The 17918-nt window shown below is 43.6% G+C and overlaps 1 protein-coding gene across 8 annotated transcripts in view; it reads left to right on the forward strand.

Annotated features, from left to right (window-relative positions):
* The window catches only part of YAP1 (Yes1 associated transcriptional regulator), a 134043-nt gene that overhangs the window by 13185 nt on the left and 102940 nt on the right, over nucleotides 1–17918 (forward strand). The window lies entirely within an intron of this gene.

The following is a 17918-nucleotide window of genomic DNA, read 5'->3' on the forward strand; positions in this document are numbered from 1 at the left end:
CATGAATTGCATGGCAACAAAATTCTTCCCTTTTTAAAAATAAAATCTTTCACTTTACTTTCTTCTATAGTTGTAAGTGGAGATACGAGATTTTCAAAAATGGTTGTTTTCATCTTGGTCATTAGATAAGGAATCCGATTCAGATGCAGTGATTGCTGCAGCAATTGGCTTTAGAATCTTCAGGGAATTTTGCAGCTGAACCCAGAAGAGATCCTGATCAAGAACAGTGTTTCTTACACTCCTGGGTACTTTAAGATCTTCAACTATTACTGTTTCTTGAAGAGCTTCTTTGTTTTTTAGTCAACTTGCAAAGGCGATCACCACTCCAGCCCACCGAGTTTCGCTACAGAGCTTCACTGTCAGTATTTTATTCTCTGCATTTTTTTCTACTTGCTTCTTCTTGAAAACTGCAGCTACAATATGAGTACCTTTTACATGTTTTATAACTTCTTTTGCTTGTCTATAGATCATTTGAAGGGTGTCCAGTTTCATAACATCATTAAGAAGCAAGTTGAGCCCATGAGATGCACATCCTATTGCTGTAATATGTGGATACTTATCCATTATGATCTCCCATGCTGCTTTCATATTCCTGGCATTGTCAGTCAGCAAAGCAAATACTTTACCACTCCCAATTTTCTGTAGGACTTCACATATTTTACAGCTGATATACTCTGCAGCATGTCTGTTCTCTCCTGTTTCAATGCATTTGTAAAAAACTGGTTGAGGTGTTATAGCAAAATTTATAATTCCCTCTCCTCTCACATTTGTCCATCCATCTGTAAATAGTGCAAGGCACAGTGCTTCATTAATTTTTCCTTGCACAGATTCCATTACATGTTCATATTCCGACTCCAAAGAGGCTTGCTCAAAGAATGTCTGCTGGGCAAATGGTATAATGGTCTTTAGTAATTTCAAAGCTTTCTGCCAGTACATATTTTCAGTTATTGAAAATAGTGTTCCAGAAGAATATATTGCTCTTGCAAGAGCTTGATCATTTTTTTCCTGATCTTCAGGTGTCACCTTGTCTACAAATGAAGTTATTGAATAATTTTTGGATGCAGCTGTCATTGGTATCTGTTTACTTGAAGATGCTGCTGATGGGATAACACTTTGTGTTGCTGCCGATGTTACAGATGGAGAAGAAAGAGGACTTCTTGAACGAGAACGTTGAGAAAAACTATGTGCATTTTCATCATTGTGGTCCTCTTCACTTAGATCCATGAAGGATTTTTAATATCTGCAGGACACTTGTTACATACAAGAATGCGTTTTGTCATCCTGGTAGCATTTGGAAATGCATATTTCATCGGACAATATTTGCAAATCACATTTTTCTACTCAGAAGAACTTGTAATGTGAAAATGTCTCCATATGCTAGATGTTGGTCTCACCATTTTTCTGAGGGGAGTAGGAAAGAAAAATAATTTAATGGCTAGTTTGCAAAGAAGACACTAATCTATGGTTGTGGGTGGGGGAAGTAAAGAACCAGATTAGTAGTAATTAAATTATTATTTACACAAAGGTTATAAAGATAAACTAATCTAGTGAAATGATTCAGTTTTCTGGAATCAGATAAATATAAACTCTTACCTTTTTAAATTAAGTATATACTTTCAGGTCCTTTTTGTTGCTCTGCATTTTCTTCCAGTGCTTTGAGGCCTTGTGAAGAGGACAGAACAGAACCAAACATACCCACCCACATGCAAAAACAAAACTGAAACCTTTTTCTTTTCTTGTGACAATGGCAGCACCTCCTAAAGGAAGAAATGCATCTTGTTCTTGCATTGGAGAGTTCAGTTTGTAACCTAGGACTTGCTTGTCCTCAGTGCACAGAAATTAGAATAATCTGACACCATACATATTTTTTTAGAAACAATTTGGAAAATATTTGAATAGTTGGTCTTAAAATATTTTATTTACCATGTTAAAATAAAACATTCCATAATCAATTTTTTTTCTTTTTTCAGTTTTTCAAATTTTTCAGTAACAAACGCTTCAGGTTTTTTCTGAATTTTTCCGGTTTTTTTCCGGGCCTTCACATCCCTAGTTGGAGGGGAACTTTGGCACCAGAAGAACCTGATGAGTTCAGGAATGGTCTTATCTGGGGTGATGGCACAACTCCTTTCCTCCATATTATAGGAAAGGAAGAATTTCTGCACAAGAGGGGAGAGAGAGTCTACAGTTCCCAAGCTCAGTCTCATGGGTATGGTTGGTTGTTTGCATCAGCCTTAAGATATTTCTGCCCAAAGTTGCTTATACGCAACAGGGACCAAATGTGTACACCTGTGGACCAGGCAAAAATCGGTTAGCTATGGTGTATGCTGGTTTTGAAGGATTTGGGAATGACTGAAGTTGTAAGGGAAAAACTGCTAATGCATGTGCTCTGCTTAGGCCAAAACCAGCAGCACTCCAGGTACAAAAGTGTTGATTATCTCCATTTTAACTTTCAAAGCACAGGATTTTGGGGGTTCCTAGTGCAGTTAACCTATTTTTGCCCAGTACACATTTGGTTCCTGTTGCATATGTGCAACGTTGGGCAGAAATGGCTTAAAACTAGTTGGATGGGTGTTTGAGAGAGAGGCATTTGCATGCGCACATGAAAGGATGCCACAGGAATGGGAAATGCTGCAGGAATGGGAACTCTAGGGTTGATTACTGTTGGTTTGTGTAATCAACCCTAGAATTCTTAAACTCTTCTTGTTTTCATTGCACCCAATGATTCTTTGTGTTTGAGTTACTAGCACTAATACATCCTCCTCCCTCCCTTTAGCTATGGGATTTTCATAGGCTGCCAGTCAGACACACAGTCCATTGGGAAGCCTTTTCCTTTTATGTTGTATAGTCTTCAAAAACTAAATTCCTTCAAGGACAAGGAACCTGTCCTTGAAAGAGTGCCCGCTGGACACAGATAACTGCCTCTCCAACATGTCAGTAAAATAAGTTGGCTGGGAGAGTGTACCAGTAGACCATGAACTGTTTTAAATGTATGGAGAGCAGCAATTTCATGTCTTTTCTTTTTTGAGGCGAATTATGAGCAGGGGTGGTTTGGGTTTAAATAAGTAAGGTGGTGAAAACCTTATGCTTTTCTCCTGTCCTTCCTCCAAGTAGCTCTGGGTGGAGTATGTGGACTGAGATTGCATAGTGAACTTTATGGCTGAGAGGGGGTTTGAACCTGGGTTCTCCCAACCCTAGTTCAACTCTAGCCAATACACCACATTGGCTCTCTGTATCTGTGTGACAATTTGAATTTCTCAGGCAGAGACCATTGTGTTATGCACACTTTTCTGGGAGCAAGTGCCACTGAACATAATACTGCCTGCTTGTCAGTAAACAAACATAAGATTGTACTGTCAGTATTTCTAATTTTTCCTTTTCAGGAGACCATATTATGTTAGAAATTTCACAAGAGAAATGCTGTTAACGTCTGAGCTGAGAATGCACAGGGATGCTTAAGGTAAAGCATTAAAGGTAAAGGTAAAGCATCTCACCTTTTTGTGAGAGATTTGCCTGGTATTCTTCCCCCGATGTGCATGTCGAAACGGATCGCAGCATGATCACTGTTCCCCAATGGCTCCGTAACATTGATATCTCTAACTAGGTCCTGAGTACCGTACAATATTAAATCCAGAGTCACCTGTTCTCTGGTGGGCTCCATGACTAGCTGCTCTAAGGCACAGTCATTTAGCATGTCAAGGAATCCGGTCTCCTTTTTGTGACCAGAACACAAATTGACCCAGTCAGTATGAGGATAATTGAAGTCCCCCATGATTACAACCCTGTCCCTCCTTGTCACCTCCCTGATCTGTTTCCTCATTTCAAGCTCCCCTTCTGGTTTCTGGTCTGGAGGACGATAGTACGCCCCCAGTATTACATCGCTCCTCACGCCTGGTAATTTAACCCACCGAGATTCCCTTAGGTTAGATTAGATGTTAACTTAGGTACAGCTTAGGTAAAGCTAAATTTTAAGACTCTTTAAGGTAAAAAGAGTCCAATCTCTACAGAGTGCATGGAGGCTGCTTAAAACAACAGTAATAGAGGCCCAGCAGAGGTGTATACCACAAAGAAAGAAGGGCTCCACTAAATCCAGGAGGGTGCCCGCATGGCTAACCAGCCAAGTTAGAGAGGCTGTGAAGGGCAAGGAAGCTTCCTTCCGTAAACGGTAGTCTTGCCCTAATGAGGAGAATAAAAAGGAACATAAACTGTGGCAAAAGAAATGTAAGAACGTGATACGGGAGGCCAAGAGAGACTATGAGGAACGCATGGCCAGCAGCATTAAGGGGAATAATAAAAGCTTCTTAAAATATGTTAGAAGCAGGAAACCCGCCAGAGAAGCGGTTGGCCCTCTGGGTGGTGAGGGAGGGAAAGGGGAGATAAAAGGAGACTTAGAGATGGCAGAGAAATTAAATGAGTTTTTTGCATCTGTCTTCGCGGCAGAAGACCTCGGGCAGATACCGCTGCCCAAACGGCCCCTCCTGACCAAGGAATTAAAGTCACATAGAGGTTAAAAGAGAAGATGTTTCAGACCTCATTGATAAATTAAAGATCAATAAGTCACCAGGCCCTGATGGCATCCACCCAAGAGTTATTAAGGAATTGAAGAATGAAGTTGCTGATCTCTTGACTAAAATATGCAACTTGTCCCTCAAAATGGCCATGGTGCCAGAAGATTGGAGGATAGCACATGTCACACTGATCTTTAAAAAGGGAAAGAGGGGGGACCCGGGAAACTGTAGGCCAGTCAGCCTAACATCTATACCGGGTAAGATGGTGGAAGGCCTCATCAAAGATAGAATCTCAAAACACATAGACGAACAGGCCTTGCTGAGGGAGAATCAGCATGGCTTCTGTAAGGGTAAGTCTTGCCTCACGAACCTTATAGAATTCTTTGAAAAGGTCAACAGGCATGGGGATGCGGGAGAACCTGTAGACATTATATATCTGGACTTTCAGAAGGTGTTCGACACCAAAAGCTCACTCACCAAAGGCTACTGAAAAACTCCACAGTCAGGGAATTAGAGGGCAGGTCCTCTCCTGGATTGAGTTGAAGACCAGGAAACAGACCAGGTTGAAGACCAGGGAACAGAGAGTGGGTGTCAATGGGCAATTTTCACAATGGAGAGAGGTAAAAAGTGGTGGGCCCCAAGGATCTGTCCTGGGACCGGTGCTTTTCAACCTCTTCATAAATGACTTGGAGACAGGGTTGAGCAGTGAGCTGGCAAAGCTGGCAAAACACCAAACTTTTCCGAGTGGTGAAGACCAGAAGTGATTATGAGGAGCTCCAGAAGGATCTCTCCAGACTGGCAGAATGGGCAGCAAAATGGCAGATTTTCAATGTAAGTAAGTGTAAGATTATGCACATTGGGGCAAAAAATCAAAACTTCACATATAGGCTGATGGGTTGTGAGCTGTCTGTGACAGATCAGGAGAGAGATCTTGGGGTGGTGGTGGACAGCTCAATGAAAATGTCGACCCAATGTGCGGCGGCAGTAAAGAAGGCCAATTCTATGCTTGGGATCATTAGAAAAGGTATTGAGAACGAAACGGCTAATATTATAATGTTGTACAAATCGATGGTAAGGCCACAACTGGAGTATTGTGTCCTGTTCTGGTTGCTGCATCTCAAAAAAGACATAGTGGAAATGGAAAAGGTGCAAAAGAGAATGACTAAGATGATTACTGGGCTGGGGCACCTTCCTTATGAGGAAAGGCTATGGGGTTTGGGCCTCTTCAGCCTAGAAAAGAGACACCTGAGGGGGGACATGATTGAGACATACAAAATTATGCAGGGGTTGGACAGAGTGGATAGAGAGATGTTCTTTACACTCTCGCATAAAACCAGAACCAGGGGACATCCACTAAAATTGAGTGTTGGGAGAGTTAGGACAGACAAAAGAAAATATTTCTTTACCCAGCGTGTGGTTGGTCTGTGGAACTCCTTGCCACAGGATGTGGTGATGGCATCTGACCTGGATGCCTTTAAAAGGGGATTGAACAAGTTTCTGGAGGAAAAATCCATTATGGGTTACAAGCCATGATGTGTATGTGCAACCTCCTGATTTTAGAAATGGGCTATGTCAGAATGCCAGATGCAAGGGAGGGCACCAGGATGAGGTCTCTTGTTATCTGGTGTGCTCCCTGGGGCATTTGGTGGGCCGCTGTGAAATACAGGAAGCTGGACTAGATGGGCCTATGGCCTGATCCAGTGGGGCTTTTCTTATGCTTAACTGGTTGCTAACATGGCTGACTGTATATGAGTATTTCAAAATGAAATTTAAAGTGACTTTGGGGCAAAGGAAGCTTACCAGAGCTCATAACATAGCCAGTTCAGTTTGGTTTACTGCTGTCAGTTACAGGCCATTGGCCACAATATGGGACCAAATAATGGGTGAAATGTGGAGGATATTCAGTTTTATACTGATTAAAAAAAAAAAAAAAAGACTTGCATGCTTCTGACTTTCTTTTTACACTTGGTTTTCATAGTCCAGCAGATATGTAGATATAGTGCATGCAAGTGGTAGCATGTACACATCCAGACTTTTCAGCAGGTCCTTGTGAGTAATTGTTTCCTAAGCTTCCAGTTTTAAAAAAGAACTGAGAAAACAATGGTTAAGAGATTGAGTAATGGAATTCCTGGTTCAGTTCTTGCCTCATCGATAATGCGGAAATAACACTGTCCCCTTATTTTAAAGGTTACAGAGTTAATGTGGAACTGAACACTTAGGAGAACAGTACAGGAATAGTTGTAGAAATGAACTAAATTGTGAGATCAACTAAAGAGTTAGAGGGTGCATAGATCTGATCAGTGCATGCCTGCGAACAATATCATGCATCATCCACATTAAGATCAGATGGTAGGATGCATGGATTTTAGCAGGACCTCACTTCTGAGAGTGCATTTAGGATTGCAATTAAAATATGGGGAGCTGTATCCATGATTTCACTTATACGCTGATTGGGTCTGTGGGGTCCCCCCCCCTGCATGTGCTCCCTTTGCCGAAAACCAGAAGTAGCATTTTTTTTCGTCATTCTGAGCCTGGTAGAGGCTGGTAGAGCCTGGTAGAGGCAGACGTGCACAGCCTCTGCTGGGGTCAGACGACCCTCTGAAGGGAAGTGGAGCTCGGCTCTCCTCACTTCGGGAGGGTGGGGGTGTTCCTTATTCGCGGCTTCACTTAATTGAAGCCTGTATTTTGATATGGCTCAAGTGTATGTGATTTGCAGACCATGTGTTCAGACACCTCTGTGAAGTCCATTCACAGAGTAGTACATAGTGTTTAAAAAGAAGCAAACAACACAAGCCCTCTTATGTGATTTAGGTGAAAGTAAATCACATGGCAAACTTGATCATGGCAAACTTTTTCAACTGTTTAAGAAAATATGTATTATTGCTACAGAAAAGTCTGCCCCTGCAAGAAGACTGTTGCTTTCCCCCCCTTTCTTGGAGTCCTGGTATCTATTTCAAAGGGTCAGGTTTCAGTAAGAACAATAAAAAGCTTGAGACTGGAAAGTACACACAAGTCTGGCAAACTCATCTGCATGAGCAAGATCATTTGTTCTCGAGCAGACATCCAAAGTAAATGATTGAAAGAGCTGCTAGCTGTGAAGGATGTATCTTGAAGGGGGGAGGCCTGGAAGAGTGGAAACAAACCAGGTTGTTAGGAAGAAAAAGAGAGGCTGTACTTTTTTTGAACCTCTCCCTGCTTTGTCACATGCTGATCTGGGGGATTTAAAATAGCTTAATAAGTTGTTTTTCTTTCTGCTTTCTCCTTGGGTGCTGCTGTGGTTTGGGAGAATTTTAGGACAATTTTGTTCTGCTTGGGCCTGAAAGGCAACCTTGACTGTCCTGTATAGGTTCTGTGTTTGTTGTGGGTATGTACCAGACCCACTGTTTGTGTAAAATGATTTCTTATTGCTCTGTAACCTGGGTTACCTAACTTGTAATGCTGCCTCTCTTTTTTTTTTTTTAAAGATCTGTTTTTAGCAGAAGCAAATGTCTGAAGTACTCTGTAAACAGTTGAAATGGTAGTCTTCCATTAGGAGGTAAAATATCCAAAAGCCACAGTAGGGTAATGCCTTGATTGGATGCAGCTTGAACAAGAGTTAGCAAAATGTCCCAGTAAAAGTTGGGTTCTTTTGTTTGCCTTTTGAATTTCAGATGATAGAAATGCAAGAGTATAATACACCATATGTCTTTTGCATCTACAAAAATATACCTTTGAGTATAATATTCAAATCTTTTTTCTTTGTGCAGGTAATACACTGCGTATAACTATGTTCAAAAAATATTTTTCTGAAATACTTTCTTCACTTGTACAGTCTATGCTAAGTCTTCTGAAACTTTAAAAACAGTTTCTCAAATACCCATTTACAAGCATACCTGCTCCTTTCTGCCAGCCACCCTTCTACCATGAGGCTACCATGAGCGCCAGCTCCAGATTGGGAAGGGCAGCAGAAGTCTGCACTGTTGTGGATGACCACACCAAGCTGTTGAATGCTGCATGGTGTTTTGGAAAGTGCATACCCGACTGTGTGCTTTGCTTTTGTTCCTTGAGTTAAAAAAGTGACATAAGTGAACAGAGTGTTGCACTGTGACAAATGGAGCAAAAATATGATAGTTGCATATGTGGCTTGGTTATGCATTCTTAGCTGGAAGGAATGGCAACTCAGGGCCAAATCCTATGCAACTTTTCAGCCCTGGTATAGCCATGCTAATGGGATGTGCATTGCACGCTGTGGTGGGAGGGTAGTTATTCCACAATGAGGCCTCCACAAGGTAAGGGAATGTTTGTCCCCTTTCCTCAGGGCTGCATCGCAGCTGCACCAGGGCTGGAAAGTTGGATAGGATTGGGCCCTTAGCTAGCGAGAATGCAGGTAAAACACATGACACTTTTAGGTAATGACTTAGCCTTGGACTAATTCTGCATGCATCTGCTCTGACAATTTACTGCTGGAGCTGTGCCTACTGCTATAGGATCATTCATTTGACTAGTGGCGGCAGGACCTAGGAGAGGGGGGTAAAGGGGGCAATTTGTACCCAGGCCCAGGGTCAGAAAGGGGGCTCAGGAGCCAAAGGAGAGGGCCCAGAAAGTTCCTGGGATCTGACATTTTCCTATCTCACCTGAACTCGCTGCCTGCGCAAGATGCCAGGGCATAACCACGTGCATGCAGTGTTAATTACTGCTGCAAGTCGTGCACACCAGGTCCAGGAATGCTCTTTGGCTTGTGGATCCCATAACTGTGAAGGAGTGTGTAGAAGCTCAGGGATGCAGCTGTGGGGCAAGAGCTGCTGCAGAAGTTCATTTTGGTCCATTCAAGTGTGAGCCTAAATATGATGATGCTAATTTTCTGCAATGGATTTTCTCTATTTCAAAGATTTTATAGAGACTTAGGAGTGTTAGGTAGACATGGGCTCTGCATTAAGAAGCCTAGTAGAGATGGGCTCCAAAGACTATTGTGGTTGTCAGCACCCTCCCTCTGCCCTATTTGGCCTCCTGGTCTGTCTGCTCCCACTGCTCCCCCCTTTGGGAAGGGGCCCTGAAGAACCTTTGTACCCCCTTATGAAATTCCTGTCATAGGCCCCGAGTGGTGGTCTGTTGTAAGTTGTATGGCTAGAAGATCCTGTTAACTGCAGTGGTCTATGAACTGTTCTGAAAGGTAGTATGAAGAGTTGAGCAATGTTGAACTAGTCTTGTCTACTGAGTTGAATTTGCTGAGTAACGTCATTTAGAAAAGCAGCACTGGCCAATACAAGGCATTGTGGAATAACTGTGTTTCTACTCAACCTGAGAACAACTGCAATTTTCAAGTGTACCTTTAATTCTTGATTGGTGTTAATCTGTGTTCGGACTTTTCACATTAAAAAATAGATTGGCTATCCTTTTTTTTTTAAAGACCTTGAGAGTGAACTGAAACCTAATGGGTGGACAGAAAAAATTGCTTGGACAGAATGGAAAGTTCAAGATGAGTGCTAGCATACCCCAATATCTGGTGCGATATGACCTAGCTCAGAGTTTCTCAAACTTTGAGGGAGCTTTACTCCCTCAGTAAATTCTTGCGGGAATGGACTGGGGCAGTGACACTATCCCCAGGATTGTGTCACTAAGGGGGGGTGAGCCTGGAGGGTGCTTTGCACTTTGAATGATGCAGGGCTGCAGGAGTTTTGCAGGAGGTGCTTTGGGCTTGCTTTTCGTGAACATTCCAAGCCTCGGGGAGCGCTGCAGAGGTCTGTGCAGGGCTCCCTGCGCCTCCAGCAGCCCTGCATCATTCAAAGTAAGTGCAAAGCACTCCCCTTGCCCTCCTTAGTGATGTGACCCTGGGGATCATGTCGCTGCCTCCCTCCCCTGCCCCTTAAAGGGATGGGGGAAGTGTTACACAAACTGGTGGGTCATGACCCACCAGTTTGAGAACCACTGACCTAGCTGATAATAGAGCAGCAGTGCCCTTGACGTACTTAGTGGCCTTAGAGCAGTGGTTCCCAAACTTTTTCGGGCTAACGCCCCCTTGAGGCCCAGGAAAAATTCCTAGAGCCCCCCACCTCTTTGCTTAATAGTCTACTGCAAATTCAAAACAAGTAATACAACACTATAAAAAAAAGTGTATGTATTTGACAAATAAATCTAGTAAACAGTATTTAAAGTTAAATATATAACATTTAACATTTTTAATAAATAACATTTTTAAAAAGCTAAATTTGCATCTCTTCTGCAACTACGTTGTCTTCACAAGTTTAATGGGATGGATGTATTTGGTGTAGGGATATCAGCTTATCAACATCTGGCTGGAAGGAACTAAGGAAAAGTCTTAGATCCCCACGTTCAATAATGTTCAGTCTGTTTCTTTGCTTGGAAAGTAGGTAGGCGACTGCACTGAAGCCTCGCTCCACTAAATATGATGTAGGGAAAGCAATGAAGTACATCTTAACTTTGTTCCACAGTGCAGGGTATCGGTCAAAAAATTTTTTTTGTAACCAAAAGTCTTGATATGACTGTTTGAACTTTGGCCTGAGCTCAATGTCATTTTGGAGTGAAATAAGTTCTTCCTCTACCATTCCTGTTTCATCATTGCCAATATCTAGGAATGGATTTATCACCCAGTCTGGTATCTGAAGCAAAAAAAGATCCTGAAATCTATCAGACATGTCTCTGTGCAACTCATCCAGGTGTGCACAATACACTTGTAGGTTATCGTCTGGTATGCTCTTCTCCTTCTCCAATTCAAAGAGGCTCGGAAACTGAAAGAGCTCACGACGGGCTATGTTACGTCTGAACAACTGTAACTTCGAGCGAAACGTGGAGAGAACAGATTTGATTTTGATAAGGCTAATCTCATTTCCTTGCAGTTGCAGATTAACTTCGTTAAACTTTGTGAATACATCAAACAAGTAGGTGGTATCATGCTTGATGTTTCTTAGTTCATCAGAGAGAACAGGATTGGAGTCTTGGAAGAATTCAACAACTGTTCCAAAAACTGAATAGAAACGTCTCAGGCAGTTTCCCTTTGACAGCCATCTAACTTCTGTGTGCAAAAACAAATGTTCAAAATCTTCATCGTTCTCAATGCAGAGCTGTCGAAACAATCGAGAATTGAGAGCATGTGCCTTAATTTTATTTATCGCTTTGATAATAGTGTTTAATGATTCGTGAAGTTGACTGCTTTAGGTTTTTTGCGACCAAATGTTGCCTGTGAATTACACAGTGAACCGTAAACACACCAGGTACAGCTTTTTTCAAGAAACTGATGAAGCCACGGTAACAACCTGTCATCGCAGGTGCCCCATCTGTTGCACAAGTAAGAATGTTGGTAAGCGGGATATCTTTCTCCTTGAAAAAAGTCTCAACAACACGAAACACTGACTCCCCTTTTGTATCTATTTCTAGTTGTCTTGCAAATAACAGCTCTTGAACCAAACTTTCATCTTTGACAAAACGAACATAAGCAAGAAGCAAAGATTGATTGCCTGGAAGAATGGACTCATCTAATTGTAAACCAAATTCTATTGTTCTAAGCATGTTGCACAATGTGTCTTCAGTATTTTCAGCCATTTCATCCACTCTTCTTTGAACAGAGTTATCACTGAGAGGAATAGCTTTAATAATTTGTTCGGGTGACTTGTGTAGAACTGTGCGCAGAACCTCACTGACAGCTGGCAGAATAAGCTGTTCCCCAATTGTATGAGGCTTACCAGATCTAGCAGTTAGCAATGAGATGTTGTATGATGCACGCAAACCATCACTGGATTGCTGTGAAGTGCTAGCAAACATATTTACAATATTTTTCCTTTTCTGTAATTGTTCCCGAAGTGACTGCAAATATGCTAAGTTTTTGTCTGCTTTATCAGAGTGCATTTTCTTCAAATGTTGTAGGAGCCTGGAAGGTTTCATGGCTTCATTTGAAAAAACTCCCTCACACAGTAGGCACATTGGTTGCTGCTCGTTATTTGGTGCTGGTGCAAATCCATATTTCAGATATTCCACACTGTATTGCCTACACTTTTTGTTTGCTGTGTTGGAGCCATATTTTATTCTGGAACAAGAATATGCAAATTCTTTGCAAAGCAAAGAACTCACTATTTGCAGCAAACTTTGCAACCAACCTTCTCTGCAGAGTCTGCAGAAGTCTCCAGCAGGCCAAGTCAAGGAACACCTGTGCAAATCACACATCACTACTTGCAGCAAACTTTGCAAACAACCTTTTTGCATCCAGCATCAACCATCTTGTATATGTATAAATTTATAAATAAATATGTATAAATATATTGCATATATTTTTTATCTTGGGGTGGGGGGGTGCATGCATGATGGGATTTTCTTTGGGGCAGTGCAGGCAGGTCTAGAGGGGTTGGGGGGGCAAGACTAGTTAGGCTGCAATCCAAGCCACTTCATTTCAGGGGGCTTACTTCTGAGTAGACACAACTGGGATGGGCTCAGACTGGGAAATAGAGGCTGCAGGTGCAGGGGGGGGGTTGGGAGGGGGAGATTGCTGGACTGGGGGCGAGCCCAACTGAGTAATGGACCTTACTTATGAGTAGACACAAGTAGGATGAGTAATGTTTTTAATGTAATGTATTGAGGCTGCAATCCTTAAGACACTTTCTTGGGAGTAAGTCCCATTGAATATAATGGAACTTACTTCTGAGTAGACAGCCTCAGGCTTGCACACTTATACTTCCTTCTCCTCTTTTACCTGGATATCAATGGAGAAGGCTGCTGCTGAGCTGTGTTGGTCCCAGGCAGACAGGCAGGCAGGCAGCACAATGCCGCTGCAGAGGCTGTGGTGGTGATGGCAGGCACATGGCACAGGCAAGCAGCTGTGGCCACACAGGCAGCAGGCAGGCACCATGACCAGCTTTGAGGCTGTGGCCACACAAGCAGGGAGGCAGGCGGCAAAGCGGCGCAGGGGAAGAGCACTCACGAGGCTGTTGCCTCAGAAGTCTGGAGCGCTCTGAGTGGTGAGGGGGGAGGAGCTTCCTTCTCCCGCTCATTGACTCCAGGCAGAGAAAAACAAATCAGAGGCGTGCAAGGACAAAGCGCGCCAAATTCAAACGCTGGCCGCCTGGAACCCCTTTTTTGGTGGCGGCCAGCGTTTTTCACCTGGCCTGACCTGTCACTGCCCCCCTATCGCCCACTTTGTCCCCATCGCCCCCCTAACGCCCATTTTACTTTCAACGCCCCCTTGGATCTTTCCAACGCCCCCTGGGGGGCGCTAGCGCCCACTTTGAAAATCACTGCCTTAGAGCAAATAACATGGAGAGTATTTACTGTCCACCACTGCAGTGTCACAATGGTACTCAACACTGAAGGCAAACGTAATTGGTTGCTAATCTGTAGCAGCCTTGTCATTTTGTCTCTAAGTCAGGATCGGAATTGGCAGCATGCTTGGCCATGGTGATCACTGATTGTCCACAGTGAAACAAATAAGTGAGAGCACTTCCATAATTTGTAGAAAGTTTTGCACTAGAATAGTACTGTAATGATCTTTTCTGCTGCACCATCTGGCTCCCTGGCAGTGATGATTAAAACACCTAATGTAAAAAAGAATTGGTTATATAAAGTACCGCTGAAAAATTGAGGGTTAAAATCAGTGTAATACAAATATTAAGTCTATGCTTGCAATGTCTTAAAACTTGACTGTTATTAAACTCATTGGATGACATCCAGAGATTTCCTCTGAATGCAAGCTTCCTGCAGCAAGTAATGAAAAGGAGCCTTTGCACAAGTGAACACTCCTGTTCAGAGGAAGCCTGTGTTCATGGAGTGCACTTCCATTCACCACTTAGCCTGGATGCCATCCAATGTGTTAATGTGTTTTTCTATGTAAAAACAAACTATCAGCAAAATCATTCCTCGAGGCCAAGTGTTAAAAATAACATAGTAAATCAGAACTGTATTGATTTGTGCAAATGGAATATTTTGGATGTCAACTAAACAGCATCAACATTAGATTTCCTGGATCATGGAGAAAAACTGTTCTGATCAGTAACTACAGGCCATTACAGTGGTCAGATCTGTCCATAAGCACTTCATGTATGTGATCTTGCTTGGGGTGCTTACATGTGGACACAGTCAAGCAGAAATACTTGGATCATTGCAATTACACCCTAAGTAAATGCAGCTGACTATCTGTATGACCAGAGGTTTAGACTATGGCAGGTACATTTTAATTTGCGGGATTTTTAAACCAATTAACATACCACTTGTTGAATTTGGAAGTTGGAAACTTGGTTTAAATAGGAATTGATTAAAAAATCACTCCTCTGTGGCTTTAAATTAATCCACCCTGCTTTAAGTGCCCTGCTAAAGAACTTCACAATCCTAATTATGCTTCTATAGCCCTTAGAGCAGTGGTTCCCAAACCAGGAATTGTGACACAAACAAAGATTGCATCGATGTTTCTGAAGGTCACGGGAAACTGCATTCCCTGCAAGAAGTGCAGCTGGAATCGAAGCCCCACATAGCTTCCCTTTTGGCACTCTGGAGCCTGATGATGACATCACATCACATGTGCCAACTCCATGTGTCACTGGAGTGAGACGCTATATTTAGGGCCATGGTCAAGAAAGTTTGAGGGGGAAAACGCCTTTGCCTCAGAAGAGGGAAAAATGCAAAAGATAGTGGGTAAGTTTCTTAACATTAGAAGTGTCCTTATATGGTATTATCAGTTGATTTTTCCTTATGGTATTTCTGTGGTCAGCCACTTGAGATTGAGGTTTGGCTGAAGCTTAGGTGTGTTTAAAGGAGCAAAAACTGTATGTGTAGTAGATCTGCACCTGAGCAGAGTTGGCAGTTAAGCACTCACCTGATTTTCATTGGCAACTTGGAACTGATATTCCAGCAAGTAACATCTGGTTTTTCATTGGACTTTTTGCCATGCCTCTGAATAGCAGCAACTTTATCAGTGCTTGAAATGCCAGTAACTTTTCTGGCAGCTGACTCCTGCACCCTGTGGGGTCACTTCCTGGTGGATTCTAAGGGGAAAGAAAATGGCAATCAACAGGAGCAGCTGCCAGGAATTATCAGTATTTCATGCACAGCTAAAGCTGCCACAGCTTGCAGGGCTTCAACTAAGGAAAAAAAGTTGGAAGCTGCTGCTTCTCAAATGTTGTTGAAGCCACCAGTGTGGACTATAGTGATGAAAAAAGTTTTTTGAAAATGCCACTGTCATTGCCATCCTCAAGAATGGGACAAGTTTTTTAAAAATTGCAGCTGGATAATTTGTTTCTTTAGCAACAAAACTGATCTGAGAATCTATTGAAGCAAGTTTCTTTAAAAAAAAAAAGAATTTAATATACAAGCGGATGATAATCTGAAGGCTGTAAGGTTTGCCACTGCAAGGTTTAGGTCAGGGGTCGGCAACATGTGGCTCTAGAGCAGCATGTGGCTCTTTCAGCTGTCTGCTGCAGCTCCTCCCGGTGAAAGTGGCAAAGGGGGTAACAGGAGGCACCTGTGCTGGGAGGGCAGGCTGCTTCCCTCCGCCTCCTGAGCTCACTGCCCTCCTCTCCCTTCACCCCCACCTGCCCCGCATTGGTTTCCCTTTTCAATTTTGCCCGCTCTGCAGGCTTAAGCTCCCTGTTTTTCCCTTCCCCAACACTCCAGCAGGCTCAGCCAATCAGCATCCAGCAGGCTCCTGGCTTTTTCAGTTGGAATGGCTCAGGGCCCTTCACTGGCAGACAGACCAGTCAATCCTGAGCCTCCCTCCTTCTCAGCCATTGCGAGCCCTTGCAGCCCGCCTTTCCCTGAGCAGGTCCCCATTCAGTGCAAGGAGAGGCTTTTCCTCCACAGCTGAGGAGACATCCTGTGTGTCTACTCAGTTGTAAGCCCCATTGTAGCGGATGAAGCTTACTCCCAGGAAAGGGTGCCTGGGATGGCAGCCTTGGAGCCAGTGGGAGCCCGCGCAGATCTGTTTGAGAGTATGCCCCGATGTAGTCCCTGGGCTGCACCCAGGAAGGTGTGGAGGGCTGTAGCCTCAGCCTCCTCCTGTGCAGGTCTACTCACAAGTAAGCTGTAGTCAGTGGGGCTTCCTCCCAGGAAGGTGTGGAGGGCTGTAGCCTCAGCCTCCTCATGTGCAGGTCTACTCACAAGTAAGCCCTGCTGTGAGGTCTACTCACAAGTAAGCCCAAAGTCAATGGGGCTTACTCCCAGGATAGTGTGGAGAGGGTTGCAGCCTGAGTGAGGGAGGGAGGGAAGGCAGGCAGGCAAGGCAGAAGCTGGCCTGTGGCTGCCCCCCCACCTTTCCCCCCCAGCTCTGGCTTCTTCTCTTCCCCACCTCTGGAGTCTGTGTCCTTTCTTCCTTCCAGCAGGGTGCCTCTGGAAGGTGGGGGGAGTTCTTTAGTATCCATGTAAGATAAACAGATGTCATAACTGCCATATGTATTGGAATCCTGGAAGATCTGGTGAGGTAGATGTGGTGTCAGCAGTGGCCCCTTTAAGGGTAAGGCCTGGGCATCCAGCAGCGTGTGCTGCACAGCTGCAGCCACTTGAAGGCTATAGGGCCCTCAGGGATATAAGGAGCACCTGAGGCAGAAAGAGGGGTGAGGGTTGGAGAAGGAGTGCAGGTTTGAGAGGAGACTGACTGGACTTATTGACTTTGATATGGATACTCTGACTGATTTGACTGACTTACTTTGGAATCTGACCTTGGACTGTGACTTGGCTTATTGACTTTGGACTCTGCCCTGGATACTCTGACTGACTTTGTGACTAATGGACTGCTGGAGACACTGGAGTTTGAAGTGTGGCTGCTGTGCCCAAGACCTGCTGAGGACCAAGGGTCTGCTGTAGTGGTGGGAGGCTGCTGGCAGGAGAGAGGACCTCTGCAGGTTGAGCAGGCGAGCTACCCTGGAGGTGGGGTCCAGCAGGAGTGCAGGGCAGAACCAGGGTCATTTGTTGGGGGAAAGAAGGGGAGCTAATTTGCTTAAAGTGGGCATAATTCTCCAGGCAGAGAATGGCCTTGGAATCAGGCAAAACACCATAGAGGACCAGGCGTCTGAAAACACATGACAAGAATGTATGACAAAACTAACTAAAAGCTACAAGAGGGGGCTACATTATAAAAATGGGACCTATAAGAGCATAAAGGTTAAAATATATATATGCAGTATTATCTTCATTTTAGATGTCAAAAGGGTTTGGTGGCTCCTGAGGTTTTTTTTTCATCCGGAAAATGGGTCCAAATGGCTCTTTGAGTGTTTAAGGTTGCCAACCCCTGGTTTAGGTGGATGAAAACTATCTGAATTGATTGTGAATACTGATTCATTACTTATTTGATTTCAACTTCTGAGGGCAAGTAAGATATTTTGCATATCAATACACCTTTTTGTATACAAGTGTGAAGTCTGCTTAGGAAGTTCTCCAGTCCCATTCAAATGAATGGGAGCAGTGGAGTTTCACGTTCCCATGTGTTTCATTGGGGTGTGTACATAA

The sequence above is a fragment of the Tiliqua scincoides genome, chromosome 3, assembly GCF_035046505.1.
Source record: "Tiliqua scincoides isolate rTilSci1 chromosome 3, rTilSci1.hap2, whole genome shotgun sequence".
Taxonomy (NCBI): Eukaryota; Metazoa; Chordata; class Lepidosauria; order Squamata; family Scincidae; genus Tiliqua; species Tiliqua scincoides.